The 18,364-nt window shown below is 47.0% G+C and overlaps 2 long non-coding RNA genes across 5 annotated transcripts in view; both read left to right on the top strand.

Annotated features, from left to right (window-relative positions):
- Positions 1–3,076: 3,076 nt before the first annotated feature.
- LOC121135136 lies at positions 3,077–9,151 on the top strand. Of its 2 annotated transcripts, none has more exons than XR_005872325.1 (3): positions 3,077–3,105; positions 7,118–7,162; positions 7,467–9,151. It is a non-coding gene; the product is annotated as an uncharacterized LOC121135136 (long non-coding RNA). The 2 variants fall into 2 exon arrangements; XR_005872326.1 differs by lacking the exon at positions 3,077–3,105 and adding an exon at positions 4,737–4,992.
- A 4,158-nt stretch (positions 9,152–13,309) lies between these two features.
- Positions 13,310–18,364, top strand: part of LOC121135179 — a 79,906-nt gene continuing 74,851 nt past the window's right edge. For all 3 annotated transcript variants that reach the window (XR_005872392.1, XR_005872390.1, XR_005872391.1), the window contains exons 1-2: positions 13,310–13,348; positions 17,168–17,256. This is a non-coding gene — a long non-coding RNA (uncharacterized LOC121135179). The remainder of the gene's footprint in view (positions 13,349–17,167; positions 17,257–18,364) is intronic.

The raw sequence follows: 18,364 nt of genomic DNA, 5'->3' as shown, positions 1-18,364 counted from the left end.
CTAGCAGGAGGAAGGTCTGGCTGCAAGGTCGGGCGGGACTCAGTCATTTGAAGTAAGTTCTGCATGACGACGCTGCCCAGCGTGCTGAATATTGTTTGTTGTTTTTAGTTTTAAAATACTTCCTTTTTTAAATATTAACTATTGACTCTTTATGTCCAAATACCATTTCTTCTTTAGTCTAAGAAGAGAATAGAAGTGAGGCATAAAAAAACAAAAGAAAACAAAAACAAAAAACAAAAAAAACCACCAGTAAAACACCAAATCCTCAGAGTAAAATATTCAGTATTGGTAATCTAAAGATTTCTCCTGTTTTTTTTTCTTCTGTTTTGGAAATAGCCTAGAGGCAAGAAAATGGTAGATTATGTTATAAGCAACAATCAAATTAAAGGTGCACATATTTTGGACCTTAGAAGAAAACTCAAATGTTTGTAAGTAGAAGTTTAAATACATTAGTTGCAGTTGGAGGACAATGTAACTGCTTTTAACCCTACCTAACATTTGACCATTTTATGACTCTGAGCTATTCTTTACACCTGGAAACCTCAGGCAGAGAGGGGTTTTCCGTTTTGAGATCCTCACTTATCTTCACGCATAAAGAACTAATGATTCGGGCTTTAGATGAAAGAGGGGTGGTAGGTTTAGAGAGAAATTTCAGCTGTAAGAGAAAATATTGATTATCGCTGCTTAGTGCCAAGGACCTCACATACTACAGTGTCATTTCATCTTCATATATACATTTATACAACTAATGCTCTAAGCAAGTGACAGGTAAGACAGCTCTCCTCCTTCACGTTTCTTCCCTTTGAGAGTAGTTTCAGAAAAGACAGCTTTTCTCTATGTGCTTGCGTGTTTAGAAATATAAGTCACACACAGGTGTGTTTTTGGTTATTACTCTGGTTTCTTTTCCCATTGTGACAAAAGGGGCCGAAGGAGGAAAGGCATGGTATGGCTCGCAGCTTGAGGTTGCGTCCATCACGACAGGGGAGTGGCAGGAACTTGAGGCAGCCGGCCACTCAACATCCACAGCGGAGCAGAAGAGCTGTATGAGGAGCTCACTTACATCAGCTCACATTCTTTTCACACAGTCCGGGACTCCAGCCCAGGCAACGGTGCCACCCGCAGTATCTCAAGTAACTTAATTAAGACATTCTCCCACAGGCGTGCTCAGAGCCCCGCCCCACTCATACAGGCGACAGTAGGGGCTAACCCTCACAATCGTAGATAGATAATGAAACCGTAAAATGATGTTGTGCCTCCCACAGCACCGTTTGCGTAGCTTCAAAAAATGAAACAATCAGGGCGGGCAGTCATTTTCTTTCCAGGACTGATGTACATGGATCTAGGCCCCCTTGACTTTTAAAGTGTTTGTTGAGGCCTGCGCTGGTGCTCGGCTCGGTTCGCCTCTTTGTGTGTGGCGTGGTGCTTCTCTCTCCCAGCCCTCGACGCCGCGTCCTTGTCTGTGTACTCAGCGTGTAACTGCGATGTGACACGGGAGGTTCTTTTCCGGCCCTTTAGCGTGGCGTTCTAGATGCTTCCTGCATCTGGCAGAATGGTCCCTACTTGGATTTGAGACACTTTCTGCTGTGATTTTATCGAACATATTTTCTACGCCTTTGGCTTGTGCCTTTCCTCCTCCTCCTACTTCCGTAGCTGCAGATTTGGTCTGTTATGGTGCCCCAGAGATCTCACTCGGTCTGTTTCATACTTTGCTATTATTGCTTTAACGTCTTTGAAGCTTTCCTTCCTTTAGCTTGTCTTCAAGCCCTAATAGTCGTCTGCCTTCCTCTTGATACATTCTATCGGTGAGTCCTCTTGATACATTCTGTTGGTGAGACTTCCTATTGAATATTTTTTGACTCCCTGAGATGATCACTTCCAAGGCTTTAATTTGATACTTCCCACATTTTTACGTTTAGAGGCCAACCATTCTTTCACATCCCGAGCCGACCATTCATTTGGGTTCTCTTTGACTCTGCTCAGAAGTTTGTGTTCTCTTTGATTTCACTGGGCATCCAAAAACAAAAATAAAATATTTTCTGGGATTCTTTTTCATCTCCTTTACTCCTGTTGAGGCTCATCACTCAGGAACCAGTGCATTTTTTTTTTTGGAGAAAACCGAGTTGCCTTGAGTTTTGGAGTTGCTTGTGTGTCTTCAGTGGGACTTGGCATCTCCAGGATTAGGTTGGTGGTTGGGCTGCTTTAGTCGCCCGAATTCTCTCAGTTGGAAATGTTTGCGGTGTTAAGTGGGACTGGGGTGTATTAAGGTTTGGATTTCATTTCTTCTCACTGGAGTGGGAGTGAGGCTCAGCAGCTGACCCCTCAGCCCCACTTGCCAGGGTGGTGGTGTGGTATCCAGCGTGACCCCGAGGATAGAAAACTAACCCCTGAAGCAGCCACAACAGATGCACGGGCCACTGTGAAAACACCGTAACTGGCTGGAAGATACTCCGCTATTAGGTGCTCGCTGCTCAGTCATGAGGCCTGGACTTTGAATCTTGGCACCCACGTCGGGAGGCTTACAGACACCTGCAACTTCAGCTTCATGGGGTCTGAGGCCCTCTCTGGCCTCTCTGGGCACCTGCACACACACTCACAGACACATGCATACACATAAATACTACAAAAGAGAAAAAAACAGCCAGTTATAGAGACAATGGCTCCCTAACTCTGGTAAAGCTTGGAGAGTAAAGGAACAGGGGTAGACCAGTGTGTGCGTGCTAAGGTTTACTAAGGGCAGGGATTGGAAAAGAACAAGCTGAGCAAGATGAGCAATTAGTATCAGAGCCATGGGGGAAAACTGAACTGACAAAAGTCAGCAGAAGGGAGAAACAATAAATAAGGAAGAAGAGGAGGCAGGCCTAACTAATGGCAGATCAAAACGAGGAAGGGATTGAGTCTCAACCACAGCATAAAAGGTGAGGTTGTGGCAGGGAGGTGCCCAGTCCTGAGCCAACCTTTGTCTTTTAGGACAGGTAGTGGGGAAGTCCTGTGTATATGTCAATAAAGCACTGTTGGCCAATAGGGAAGCAAGATAGGTGGGACTAGGAGTCCAGGAGGACTCTGGGAAGGAGAAACACAGGAAGTGAAGATGTAACCGCCATAGAGGTAAGAAGCCCGGAAACTTTTCTCTGGTAAGAGAAATACTTAGATTAGCAGTTATGTGGTAAATACTTAAGTCAGAGCTAGCCAGTAAGAAACAAGCAAGGCCAACAGCTTCATAATTAATACAGAGTCTTGTGTGTTAGTTGGGGACTACAACTTGGCAGAGCCCAGGTGACTGGTGGGGAAAAAACCAAAGCGGCCGGCAAGGAAAAGGCTTCTCTCTACAGACAGGCTGTCTAAAAGCAGAAGGGGAGGACAAAGAAGTTCACAAAATGGAAACTGAATATGAGTAGAGTCTGCCTGTCTCCATGTGGGTCACTTACATGGGACGAGTGCAGACCATCTGCGTCACCGCTTACCTAAGCACAGATGCAGAGCCTGCCTCTAGGGCTGGCTTGCTTTTACTTCTCTGGCTATTTGGGCTGGTGTCTTCTAGTGAGAACAGGACCTTTGGTTAACACTTCTGGCGTTGACCTTTGCGCGGTGGGCATCGTAGAGGTGTTGGAAAGGACTGTCAGGAAGTTTCCCCCTCCCTTGCCTGAGACCCCCTGTCAGTGCTCATTTCTACTCTGGGGAGGCACGAGTCATACTTTAACCTCTGTCTCTGACAGGGTTCCCACCTCATGCAACACGGCAGGGCAGGAGTCGGAGAAGAGTCACCTGGCACTTGCTCTGGGTTCTTGTAGTGGCAGGTCCAAAAAGGGACAAGTCTCTAGAGATGCCTAGCCGGTGACCGATGAGGGAGCCTTTAAAATGGCTTCTTGTGGCTGGTGTGAGTTTCCATTAACCTCCAACAGCCCTATCATCAGGGAGCCAAGCTGTCAAAACATAAACCTTTGAGAGGATATTTATGACCAAAGTGTAACATTATATTTCTAAGATCCATGTGTATTTTTGTTGCTTTGGAAAACAATTGGCATTGCCTCAAGAAGTCAAGCATCTACAGACCTTACTACAAGTCATTCTGAAGTTTGTATCACAAAGAAACTCTTAGAATATGTATATATATAAATATACATATATATATACACACACAAGGAGATGAGTTCAACAACATGAATGTACATGTGGAATTTTAGGCCTGATACTGTAATCTGCTAGTTTTAATATCTGACCTTATTAAAATGCTCTTGTTCTATAGATAGATTAGTCTTATGGTGACAAAGGTTATACATTTCAGTCATGACCAGAGCAGTGTTTATTAAGGGACATGTTTTTCCACTGCTAAGGTAAAAGCTTCCTGGATACATTTCATCACACTCTATGTGTCATAGGGCTTCACTGAGCCTCTCCTCCCCCTCCCCTCCTCCCCTCCTCTCCTCCTGTCCCCTCCCCTCCCCTCCTCTCTCCTGCCTTCTTCTCCTCCTTCCCACTCCCCCTTGTAAATTATAGTAACTTTAACATTCTTGAACTCCCAAGTATTTCCCTATTTAGCAATATTTTTGCGTTATGCCTGATTCGATTATTTTTCTTTACCATTGTGTGAATACTTTTTTTTAGCTGAATGAAAAACACCAACAACTCCTTCATTGACTCATCATGTTCAGTGCTGTCAGTGGATATCTCATGTGGCAAGGAAAGTCTAAGGGCTATTTCTCCTCCTCTGCCAGACTGGCACGTCCACTCTTTAAAACTGATCTATCTGTTGTATTTTTTTCTCACAACCATTCCTGCATAAAAAGAATCGTTTCTATCATTAGGTCTTGTACTAGTTAGATATGTAGCACCCTGGTTTTTGTTTCAAATTGCTGCCTCTTATTGAATACTCTTATCATTTGTGCCATTCTTCAGCTGATCCTATTTGCACTGGGAAAAGACCCTGTTGTAGGGAGCCTCTGAGGATGTTGATCTCTTCGGTGAAGCACTATTCAGTGATCCTGGCTGACAGAGGTGCTCAGAAAAGATTCATTTTTTAAAATATATCAATGCAAAACTTATTTTGGGCCTATAGAGATGAAATAGAAAGTCACAGAGAAAAAGAACAGTGAAGACGGAGGTTTCTGTCCCACCTGGTCCCATGCCACTTTGATCCAAATAAATACACAAAGACTTATATTAAGTATAGAAAGTATGACTTCAGGCTTCTTAGTGGCTGTCTCTGTCTTAATTATTGGCCCATTTCTATTAATCTATGTATTGCCATTGGGGTTGTGACTTACCTGTAATCTGACACATTACTCCTTGGGCAGCATGCTGTCTCTTTGCCGCCTCTCTCTCCACACTTTCTCCTCCTCTGGTAGCCCCACCTAGGCTTCTTGCCTGGCCACTGGCCAATCAGTGTTTTATTCATCAGCCAATAAGACAAACATATATACAGAAGGACATGCCCCATCAGAACAGTACAATTCGTTCCTGATATAGAACTTGTTTATGTGTCTTTGAAATAAAAATTTGTGTGGATTTTCTGCTCCTTGGCCCCTGCAAGTATTACCTGTGCCCCTGGCACAGGGTGGGGAAGCTGAGGCCAAATGAACTTGGAGACACTGAGTACTTGATCAGGCTAAGTGCATATTTGACCCCATCAATGACACCTTCACTGACTTCAACTGTGTCATCTTTATGATGCAGTATGGGCCCAGAAATTCATGGTGATCTCAATGACACAGCAACACAAGAACAGAAGGCATGCCATTAGTAGGAAGTCCATCTCTGTCTCCAGGAGTATGATCACACCCGTATCAAATGGAGTGATGCCAGTGTTCAATAAGCAATGGAGGCCACTGGTGTCTTCAGCACCATGGAGAAGGCTGTGTTAAAATCTGTCAGTTCCCACTCTGTAGCTTGGAGATGATCTTAACTCATTCAAGTTGTAAATTTTCCCAGCTCTTGGTATGATCCACAATTTCTTTTGAACATCGAACCCAGAATATTTTAGCTGTATATCCGATGACTTAATCACATCTTATTTTCTGGGCATTCTCCCTTCTTACATTCAACATATCTTGTCCAGTTTCGTGGGCCAAAGTTCCACTAATGATTTGATTTTTTCAGAGACTGCCATTTGAACTTGGTACAGGTGAGAAGTCTTGAATCTTACTTTCCCCTAAAATCTGGAAACTTTTATTTGATTGTGGTACAGCATACAGCATTTTTTTTCCATTTTAATGTTTTAAAGTCCATGGTTCCGGTGGCTCTTTCCTCGGGCACACAATTCAACATAACGAGGTTCATCCTTTTAGTCTTGAATTGAAAGGGTGGTGCTACATGGCTCAACACAGGCTGGATTAGTTACTAGTCTGGTGTCACGCCCAAACACCTGGCAGGAAGCGGCAGATGTATAGCCTCCCAGGTACCACACCCCTAAAGAACACTGACTCTCCCTCTCCCGGAAGTCATGATGGTCAATAGCTCCTCGGGTAGAGGGTGGACTTCATGAACACCCCTCCCCCACACTATGGTTTTTATCAACTATTCCTTTTTGTTTTTTTCCTCTCCCCAACCAAGATAGGGGTTCTCTGTGTAGCCCTGGCTGTCCTGGAACTTGCTCTGTAGACCAGGCTGGCCTCAAACTCAGATATCCACCTGTCTCTGCCTCCCAAGCACTCAGGTGGGCCACCATCACCTGCTTTAGCAGTCATTCTTCTAACTTTCTAAAATGATTCTTTTTTAACGTTAAAAAATGTACATTGATATTTTGCCTGCATGTATGACTGTGTAGGGGCATTGGATCCCTTGGAACTGGAGTTACAGACAGTTGTGAGTCACCATGTGGGTGCTGGGAATTGAACCTGCATACTCTGGAAGAGCAGTCAGTGCTCCTAATCTCTGAGCCATCTCTCCAGCCAGCTGCTAGCATCTGTTCATAATAAGCACTCTAAGTCACAACAATAATGGACAAACTCTTCAGCATCACAAAGACCATTCAGAAAAACTGGAACGGGAGTCAGAAAACTGTGGGCTGTGTATCAGATACAAGCCACTGTGTATTTATATAAATTAAAATTTGTTGGAATGGGTCACACTAATTTGCATATGCACCGTCTGCCTTCTTTCTGTCCTTTGTGTTGTACGGAAGACTTGAGAAACGCCAACGACGGCCAGACAGATCACGAAGTTCGAGGTGTGTATTATTTGGCTTTTTATGGGAAAAAATCTTTCTCAACCCCGTGTTAAAGAGGTAAGAACAACTGAACAGTATACCTACTCTCAGATATTGTCTATTCTGTCCTCTACTTCAAAGGAAAGGCAATCTTAAATCCAAATCCGATGATGCAATTTTCCTTAGAAACCTTGGTAGAATGCCTTTCCCACCATGCTTAGAAAGAGACCCAAGCTTACTTGTAGGATCTGTAGATAGGCCCTGGATGACCCGCCCTCTGCTGCACCTCCAACTTGCTGTCTCTCTCTTGTTCATCAAACTCCAGTTCCACGGAAGGAGGAATAGCGTATGATCCACTTGAAGAAATGCAATGGGATTGGTTTGGCGGGAGTCCTGACAATGGGGGAGTGGCCAGAGCTTGAAGTCATCATGTGTGTTGGGCATCAAGGAATATGCCGCTGAAGAGCGGTGGTAGAAACCCGGCTGGATCCCTCACAGCAAGCGGAGAAAGCATTCCTTTCTCCCCTCTCAGGTGTGGGGATGAGCGTGCCGCGAGACCTGATGCACGCTCGGATCAAACATCTTTGGAAAAGTACAGGCTTCTGTAGCTCTGATTTTAGAGTGACTCCTTTTCTCCCTAGAGAAATTTACTTCGGTACCTGCCAATCACACGCTGTCTACAAGAGCAGTGCTAGTTCCTTAGGTGCTGCTGCTCGCCGCACCACTGTTCTCTGCAAGAAGGAACAGCCTTGGAACTTGTTTGCAAAACCCTGTTGCTGGTTTCCCCAAGGTAGAGGATTGGGGCACGAGGGGTAAATGCTGGAGGCCTTGAATGTGTCTTTGCTTCCTTCTTCGGAGCCAGAGACAGTCTGGAAATGAATATCTTTTTTATGTGGAGTCAAGTTCAAAACAACATGCCAGGTACCCAATTTACACCTGTGGGGAAAAGAAGAAACTTCAATGAGAGCTAATTGAATAGTTTTTGCCCTCGTAGCAGGCACTTGTTTCCGCTAGTGGAGAGAAGGCCCCTGGAGAACCAAGGATCCAGTGACCCCAATTTCCCTGGGAATGCCTGCATTCTGGAGAAGCCCAGGATTTCCGAGGAAGTGCTTCTGCTTGCCGAACATGTGGCCTCTATGCGAGATGAGCAATTGGTCCCTGCGCTCTCAGTGGCTGTCTCCTGTAGGACTTCTGCCAACTGCTGGAGAGAGAGCAGTGGCTGTGAGGTGATCCCCAACTGTCGAGTCCCGCTGTTGTGTGACTCTTCCCTGGGGAGACGTGAGTGAATGCCTCTTCTTCCTGTAGAGCAATGGGTGACAGACCAAAACAAGTATTCCACCAAGGTCCACCTTGGTAAAGCAATGGCTTTCTCAGGCTCCCTTCCAGAGCCTGGCGAGGGGTTTCTGAGGGGAGTGTGGACCACTCAAGAACACCAGAGTGATGACTTATGGTGATTGCCCTGTCGGAACTTCCCCATTAAACCTGGCAGCTTGGCCAGGGCATCCTTCTCCTGGCAGCTGTTGCTGCTTGTACAGCCTGTAGGAGGGACTTTGTAGCTCTCCGGTTTCAGGAACTTCCTGAGCCTTGTGAGGTCTCTTTCCTTCCCTAATCCCAGTGAGCCTCCTGAAGGATGGGATGCTTTATGTCTCAACCCAGAGGGAGTTGCTCAACACAAGATCTCTTCTGAGGGAACCCAAACCTGACAGATCCAGGCGCACTTGCCCCTGAGGGTCTGGAAGGCTGTTCTGAGCAGGAACTGCATGAGCCACAGTGGAGCAGGACGGACTTGTTCGGGGATGTACATAAAGAATGCCCTAGGTCAGGAGAAACGAGGTCTCCCACTGGTGACAGGGGCATGAGCTGATCTTGAATTTAATTTAAAATTTGTTCTGGATGGGCACCGGGGGAATAGCTTGGTGGTAAAGTGCTAGGCACTCAGGCCTCAAGGCCCTGAATTTCAAGCCCTAAACCTCAAACAAACAAACAAAAAACAAATAAACAAAACCAACAACAACAGAAAAACCCTTGTCATGGTGGTGTCATTTGCAGTCCTAGCACTGGGCAAGTGAAAACAGGCAATTCTCCAGAGCTGTCTCGCCAGCCATCCCAGCCTAGCAGATTGGGTGAGTTCCTGTCCGAGCAAGAGACCCTATCCCAGTAAACAAAACAAACACAAAATCAAGGTGGATGGTATATCTTGAGGAACATCGGCTGGGGTTGACCTCTGACCTCCACCGCTGCGCACACATAAGAACAGCATCAAAAACACAAACAAACAAGCAAAAAAATGAAAGATTTCGGCCTGAGGAAAGGGAGGCTAACGGTCATTGTAGACAGAACTTGGGGACGGGTCATCAAGGCTACTCAAAAGGCCTCTCTGGCCTGGACTCTGCTTGGCATCCGCCCTGCCATTGGTCCCTCATCATCTGCAGATCGTGTCAGCTGCTTAGCCTTGACTTATTGAAGCCCCCCCTTCCCCAGCCCCATGCCCTGGTCCTTAGTCTCTAGGAGCGTCTTACCCTAGTAGCTCTCTGGGATTCCCATGGCATTTGTACCTTCAGGCTCTGTCTCTGATTATTTCCTCTAGAACGTTCCTCCTGACTGCCAGCCTGGATGTCAAATGCTTCCTTCCAAGATATCCCAAGTCCTCACCTTCGGGGTCATGAAGGGTAGAAGAAGGGAGAGACTGTTTTTCTTACTGGTTGATGAAGAAAACACTGATTGGCCAGTAGCTAGGCAAGAAGAATAGGTGGGGGGAGGGGCTCCAGATAAGGGGAATTCTGGGGAGAGGAAAGAGAGAGGAGCCACCAGGAGAGACACCATGCTGCCAAAGGAGTAACATGCCAGATTACCGGTATGCCACAGCCTCGTGGCACAACATAGTTTAATAGAAATAGGTTAATAATTAAGAGAGATATAACCAGTAAGAAGCCTGAGCCATTGGCCAAACAGTTTATATTAATATCTATCAGTGCGTATAATCGGGACTAAACAGCTGTAGGACAAGGCAGGAAGAAATTCCCTTTACAGAGACTCCTTGTGTTTACTCCAGGGCCTCTGCTCTCAATCCATGATGTCTCACCTGCAGGAAGAGCTCAGCAGGCACTGGTCTACACTGGTCGCAGTTTCAGTGTGTGAGCGCTCACTTTGGGAAGTGAAGTGCCCTTAACTCTGCCTCTTTTCCTGCTATGGTATTGACAGCAAGACACATTTACACCCGGGTTTACTTTTCAAATTTGTAGAACGCCAACCTTGTTTCTATTTATCCACAAGGTCATTTTCTTCTTCTTCTCCTTCTTCTCCTTCTTCTCCTTCTCCTCCTCCTCCTCCTCCTCCTCCTCCTCCTCCTCCTCCTCCTCCTCCTTCTCCTTCTTCTTCTTCTTCTTCTTCTTCTTCTTCTTCTTCTTCTTCTTCTTCTTCTTCTTCTCTCTCTCTCTCTGTCTCTCTCTCTGTCTCTGTCTCTCTCTCTCCTCTTTTGCTTTTTTGAGACAGTCTTACTATGTAGCTGATCCTGCTGGTCTCTACCTCCCAAGTGCTGAGCCTAGTTTGTGCCCAGCTTCCCACAGGCCAATTCATCTGCTATCAGCACACATCCACACCCAAGAACGTTGGCAAAGTTTAGCTCATGAACATAGAACTACATCAACGCGTGTTAAGTGGATAGCTCTTCCGAAATGGCAGGGATCAACAACTTGCTGATCGGATATGATCTAATATCAAGGGAGAGATTAGAAGCACACCTTAGAATCAAAAATCGCATGTATCTTTGTAAACAGGTGGAGGAAGGGAGGCTGACAAGGGCCTCGGGAATGCCTTCTCCTCATTGGGAGTGTGATCTGTGGCAAGGTTACACTCTCTTCTGTGTCCTCCCAGCAACTGATACAGTGTACGATATGGAATCTTGCAGTGAAGAGGAGATGGGCTCCGTGTGCAATCCTAGGGTAGCTCCTGGCACAAGAGTAGCCCAATAGCACACAGTTTGTCTTGCGGCATGGCGTGGGACTAGATGGGCTGCGAATGGCCTGTTGGCTGTCTATGGAGACCCGAGACCCAGACTCTCTCTAGCTACTGTGCCCCAGAATGCAGAATAAGCTTTGGGGGTGACTTATAGAGACAGCACTATAAGCAGTGTTGGCAATAGCAGCAGCAGCTACAGTGACAGCCGCCAGCAGGTCTGTGCTTCTGAGCAATACTGAGACATTCTCGGGGTTGGCGAGGAGGCTAGGGTCTTACTCAGTGGCCTGAGACACTCAACTGGGTGCAGTAGTTTCTGGGGGGGTTTGTCCCTCCCTGACTGCATGACACCATCCTACAGCATGAAAGAGCCCTCATGAGTCAACAGGAGGGCCACCTGAAGGATCCAGCATGTATCACCCCGGGAAACAGAGGCACTGACATCTTCTATTAAAATGCAAATACAGTGTGGAAGCCACGGCACATTGATCTTTTACCGTTGTTTCTGAAGTTATAAATCAGACGCGTGAGCCGGGCAGGTATCAGAGCACCCGGATACTCTGTCATCCCTAAAAATAGCTCGGTGCTAAGTTGTCATAGTGTATCTTCTATGCTCAAGCCTGGACAATTTCATTTTCTTTTCACTGATTTTTATGGTTGCATGCAAGTAATTCAGGCCCGGCTCGTACAGCATTACACATTTCTACAGCACAACAAAAACAATAGTTTGGAAATGAAGGATACTCTGGGAAAGTAAACACTTTTGTAGGTCCTGGTTAGTTCAAACTCAGACTTTTGGTTTCTCTTAGCATGTCCTGATATCATCATCATCATATCATCATCATCAAAATTCTCCCTGTACATGTGGACACAGGGAAAATTGCTTCATCAACAACACCTACTTTATGTCCTTAAGTAAAGGAACGGACAAATTGAGCACTTCTATTGTGAAAAGCTTGGGGTGGGGTGGGTGTGAAATCAGGAGACAGATTCTCATAAACCTTGCACTAGCAGGATGTGTTCTAGACCAAGAGTGCAGTGAGCTGTTCTTGGTTATGGGGGCTACAACACTTCACAATGATCTGAGATCCGAATGAAAGGCTAAGTGTAAATGGAGACAGACAGCGGCTCATTCTTGCAAGGAGAACGGCGTTTATTTATTTATTTATTTTTTTGGTTTTATGAGACAGGGTTTCTCTGTATTGTTTTGGAGGCTGTTGGTCCAGCCCGGCCTCGAACTCACAGAGATCCGCCTGCCTCTGCCTCCCGAGTGCTGGGATTAAAGGCGTGCGCCATCACCGCCCGGCTGAACAGCGTTTCTTTTAACAAGAGCGGAGCCTTAAATACCTGTTGGGCACTGGTGGAAAACCACCAAGGTCAGAAGCCTATGTTCCCAGGGCCCTCCTGGCAAAGGATGGGACAAAAACAGGAATTATCATTTAGACAATTAAGGATGGATGGAAAACAGGAACTTGCGTGCAGGCCTTACTGGGAGGAGGGGAAAAGAGGTGTTTTGCTAGAAGCTCCCAGTCACAAGCTGGTCAGCAGACCCCCTTCGGGGAAGAGGGAAACAGGGGCTGAGAGGGACAGTGAGATGAGAGGAGGGGGCGTGGCAAGGCAAGGGGCGGGGTACCGAAGGCTGGAGAGGCAAAATGGCTCCCAGGTGCTGAGCTTGGTTGGCTGGTGTCCTGGGACCGACACAGAGGGGGGGGGAGGGACAGGACGAGGGACGATTTGGGGCACAGCACAGGCTTGAACGAATGCGTGTTAGGGTGCCCTGCTGCCTCTGATGAAGATGAGCTCCTTACTGAGTTCTGGCTTCGGCATGGGCTCCATTCCTCGGTTGTCTTCACTGGGGATTTGCACCACCAGGCAATGAGAGGGGCTTCAAAAGATGCACCCGCGTACCGCCTTGGCACCCCTAGAGTTCTGGCCGAGTGGTTGAGACGATGGGTACCTGGTTGTGCCAGACACCGAGCCGCCACGTGAGCAGCGGTGAATGGGAAGACAGAACCGCTGGGACGCGACACGTGGCGGTCTGCAAGCAGCAGAACTGGACGGTGTTTTGGGGAGAGCATGCAGTGGGGGAGGAGGTGATGGGGGAAGTCCTGCCTATGTGTCAATAAAGCGCTGTCGGCCAATAGGAAAGCAAGATAGGTGGGACTAGGAGTCGAGGAGGATTCTGGGAAAGAGAGACACAGGCAGTCATGATATAGCCGCCAGAGGAATAAGAGGTCCGGACCCTATTCTCCGGTAAGAGAAAGTACTTCGATTTACAATTATGGGGTAAATAATTAATATAGCCTCCTGTGTGTTTATTTGGGGACTGCAACTGTGGCAGGGCTCAGGCGGATGGTGGGAAGGCTTCACTCTACAAGGAGGGGTGTCATTATCCCTAGAATCGAGAGCTTGGTTGCCCCTTATGATCATTTTATAAGGAAGCTCTCATGAAACGAAAAGGTATTTCAAAGTATCGATCCCGTTTAAAAACAAGCAAAGCAAGGGGAACAGGCACACATGCTGCTGTAATAACCTTGTTGACATTTATGTACCAGAGAGAAGGAGGGAGGGAGGGAGGGAGGAAGAGGTCACTAGAAATCGAGAGCAGGGTTTTCTGAAACCTGAATGAAGGCAACTTTCTGCCCTCAGGAATAACCATTACCATACTGGGTAAGGGACACCCAGAGACGTGGTTTTCCTTTCCTTTAGCTACCTCTCCAGCGGCCTTGTGTCCGGGGCTTGCTTTGGGTTCTCTGTCTCTGGAAGCCTGCTGACGTTCACGGAAGCTCACCCAGTTCCTGAGTGCATCTTATTGTGACTGATAACAGAAGTCACCAGGGCTCCGGTGCCGGAACTCATAGGCCTTCACCAGTGCTTCCAGGACAGATGGCTGCTCACACCATTGTTGTCTAGGGCTGTCTACGCGGTGTAATTAGAGTCCCTCAATATGAGGCTGAAAGCATGTGTAATGATAACAAGTCCTAGCAAGGACATTACTTCAGGCTATTGAAAAATACTCAATATTCTAATGGCGGTGTAGGCGGCTGTTAACAGTGGGGCTGGAGATTTTAGAATCATTGGAAATCATTCCCCTCTGATGGGGCTCCCATGATTTATTATGGACAATCAGGAGCAGTAGCAGGTTTGGGACACTTGACATTTGTTGTACACGTTTTTTTTTGCATCAACCTTGCCTTCTGATGGTGGCCGTGTTAAGGGTGAGGACTTCACTGTCTCAATTAAAATAGTGCCATCTAGTGGTGAATATTTCAAAATGTAGCCAGGTGCCCAGAGAGTTGCCAGGCACCCTCATGGGACCAGTGCCTAAAGATTTAACATTTGCATATATAGATTTATGACATTTATAATTCATCTATTCTTTTACCTAATTTATTTTACAATTACTCAAGAATGGGCCTCTTGGTGGGGGGTTGTATTTAAGCAGGGAGGAAGGCACTGCTCTGGTCTCCAGGGACTTTTAAGATCTAGATTTTTCTTTGTAATCTGGAGCCAATGACTATGACATAAGAACGCGGGGAGCCCGGGAGACTCTGGTGCTGCCAGGGCCTTGGCGGTGTTGTTACGAGTCCTACCTCTGTGTATACAGATGGTCCTGGTTTGGAAGTGTGGAGGCCAGGAAGAGAGCACCAGATAGAGGTGTCATCTTCTTGAGCTACCGTAGGGTTCCTGGACCTCCGAGATCTCTCTTGGTTCTCTTTGTATCTCTTGCCCTATGCCCTCAGGCTCACAGATGTCCCTCCTGGTCCTTCTAGGGTGCAGACATATGATAGTGCGTTGAAAGCCTGGAATGTTTCTCAGGCAAACAGCAGTGAATTTTATGTGCCTTATCTGCCTTTTTTTTTCTCATTTATATTTCCCTTTCTTCCCTGGGGGTTTTCTCAAGCACCTTCCTCCTTTCTCCATGGCTGTCCTTGTGCAGCCCAACCAACCACACAGTTCTTTTCTGAAGAAGTTCACACTTGTGCAAGTCTGCTGAGGCCGCTGTCCTTTCCTGCTCCAAGGGATGTTTTTGCTTAAGAACCAGGCCAGTAATATTGACCTACCTACCTTAATTAGCATTGGTAAAGTGTTTTTAATTATGATTTCGTAAGCTCTAACATCCAAACACAAGCTTGTTATACCTCCTTTTCACTTGTTTTAAGTTACACTTTTGGGGTAGAGTTTAACACTTACAAAATTTCCACTTCATTTGCTTTTTAACACCAAACTCCTAGAATAAGTCTTTTCACTTTCCTTCTAATTGGTTCTTATTAGTTCCCTCGCCCTTCCCATGTTTTTGCTACGAACAGCTTTTCTGTACCTCATTCCTTGGTGTGGTGCTCCCTCCCCCTACTGTCCCGCTCATGCCCCTTCCTCCCTCCCCCCTCCATCCCTCCTTCCCCCTTTCTCCCTCCACCCATCCATCCTTCTATCCCTCCCTCCCTCCATTCCTCCCTCCCCCTCCCTCCCTCCATCCACCCATCCCTCCACCCCTCCATCCACCGAGTAAGCATGGGGTACCAAGCACTATACCAAGGGGCAAATGGGGGCAGAGACTAAGAATGGGCTGGTTCTTGCTCATTAGGCACTCAGATTCCAACCAGAATCAGTCTCAGCAAGTTGCTATGATGTAGTTATGGCCTGGGCTACACAGAGACAGGCAGAAGGAAACCCTGAACTTAACAAACTGGACCTGGAAAACTGGTGAAGCCCCCCTGTAGCGTGAGGTTTTCTTGGCCCGGTTTGATCCCACCACCCTTCCCTGCTCCAAAGAAGCACACAGATGCTATATGGTTATAAAGTTGTTGGCTGGTGACTGGGGCTTCTTATTGGCTAGCCCTGTCTTAGTTATGAACCCATAGCTACTAACCTAAGCATTTCCACACCATCTTTGTCTTACCGGAGAAAGGTCCGGGGACCTGTTACTCCTCTGGCATCCTACATGGTGACTGGCTCATCATGTCCGCAGAGAAGAGGAGGGCGCGATTTCCTGTTTGTCCCTGCTTATATTCTGATTTTGCCCAGCTATGTCACTGCCTGACTGTCTGTACAAACCTCCAGGCCTCTATGCCCAGTCACGTCACTTCCTGGTATCACACGGCGACTCCTCTCTGCCTACACTTCCCAGAATCCTCCTTGTCTCCTAGTCCTACCCATCATCCTACCTGACCAATCAGTGTTTTATTCATCAACCAATAAGACAGACATATACGCGGAAGAACCTTTCCCATCAGCCCTGGGAGCAGGTCTGTACATCCGGGGAGAGGGGAGTCACACTTGGGAGTGGTTTGGGCCAGGGAAGGGCGGCGTTTCAGATAGCTGACTAGAGAAAGGAGCTGTCAGTGCACGTGGGTGGGTCCAGACCAATAGGAAATGGCGAGGCTGGAGGAGTATGAGGACCGTGCTGTGGGAGGCCTGACGTTCTCTGCAGTAGTTAGGGAACTGTTGTGCAACTATTGGGTAGTCCTGTGCAGATGGCGTGTCAGCAGGTGTTGCTGTGCCAGGGTTAGGAGACAGATAAAAAAAAACGAATGGATCTGATGGATATTTCAGCCATCAAACGGACAGACGTGGTGAGGGACTGGCTGCATGTGTGGGTGGAAGAGGAGGAGTTGCTTTCATTGGCGTGCTTCCTCCCAAGACCTCCAAACTCCCCTGAACTGGTTTCCCTAGGTACACCATGGACTCCGGGTTTTCTTTTTTTCTGGTCTTTCCATAAGGGAACCCAACTCTGCACGTTTCTGTGCATCTACGTGGAGGCGATGTCTTACATTTGAACAATAATATGTTTTCCTGCTTTGTCTGGGTTTGGCTCTTTATTGTGGGGCCCTTGGCGACTCCGCTGTGAGTCCCTTATTCCCCTGAGCCCGCTTCTGAGGGAGACAGGGTGTAGGGTGCTAGCATGTCCACACTTGTGCTAGTGTGGCGGGAGGCGGTAGAGCAGATTAGGGAACAGAGGGAAGTTCAAACGCTGAGCTCGCAGCCCAGGTGCCCTGTTGGTGTTTGTGATATGTAATAAGTAACATTCCCAAACGGTGCACAAAATAAAGAGAATGTGTGTTTTCCTTCTAGGCATCTTCAAGGGAAGACTGGAGCTCAGCAACTATTTTCTTGCTACACAAATACTCAGATTATTTCCTATTCCCCAGCTCAAAACCAGGGTAAGGGCAGGATTCTCCACTGTGGTAATGACCGCGTCAGTATTCTCCCGTCTTAGAATCCACTAAAGGTTCACTGATGGGGGAAGTCCTTTTGTGTATATGTTGTCCTATTGGTTGATAAATAAAGCACTGTTGGCCAATAGGGAAGCAAGATAGGTGGGACTAGGAGTCGAGGAGGATTCTGGGAAATGTAGTCAAGAGTAGGAGTTCCCATGCGATCCTGGGGGGAGAGGGCGCAAGTCTGGCCTTCTCTGTAAGATAAGACCTTATAAAAATGTATATTAAGCCAGACGTTGGTGGTGCCCGCTTTTAATCCCAGCACTCAGGAGGCAGAGGCAGGCGGATCTCTGTGAGTTCAAGGCCAGCCTGGGCTAGTGCCAGGATAGGCTCCAAAGCTACACAGAGAAAAAAAACCATATATATATGTATATGTATGTATGTATATTAGTAATTATGGGTTAATAATTAAGTCAGAAACCACAGGAAATGGCCAACAGCTTCATAATTAATATAGCGTCCTGCGTGTTCATTTGGGACTGACGTGGCTCTGAGACCAGGCTGGCGGGAAGAAGCCCGTTACGGTTCACTATACCGACTTGCTGTAGGGTTTAACAACACGGCTTGAGAAACGAGACACATCATGTATGGATTCAGCAGCCCTTCTCCATTCCCTCGCTAACCGCCTCTAACCTGCCAGCTTCAGTTGGAGATTTTCTGCTTCTGCTGCTTCTTTCAGAGAGGGGGCCGCTATACGCTTATTAACTCCCCGCTTCCCTCATACTTCCTGCACAACTCTAATATCTTGTGTGTGTGGAGCGCCGTGTTTCTTCACATCCATACACAAATTTCTGTCCCTGAAACCTGGCCCAGGGTGGCTTCACGCCAGGCTGACCGCATTAACTGCCTCAGTTCTACAAGCCTTCCTGACCACATGTGCTGCTGCTGACGATAATATTCCTCTGTAATTTCATTTACTGCCATTGGTTTTCCCATCCTCTGGTTTTGAGATTAGACACTTTGACTTTGGGCAGTGGAATTGGTATAAATAAGAGCCTGACTCCAATTGTGATGTTAGGCCATTGATAACATTTAGACTGTTGGGGTACCC

This window comes from Mesocricetus auratus, unplaced genomic scaffold (genome assembly GCF_017639785.1).
Source record: "Mesocricetus auratus isolate SY011 unplaced genomic scaffold, BCM_Maur_2.0 Super-Scaffold_100031, whole genome shotgun sequence".
Classification (NCBI taxonomy): Eukaryota; Metazoa; Chordata; class Mammalia; order Rodentia; family Cricetidae; genus Mesocricetus; species Mesocricetus auratus.
This window is presented reverse-complemented; position numbering and strand designations above follow the sequence as displayed.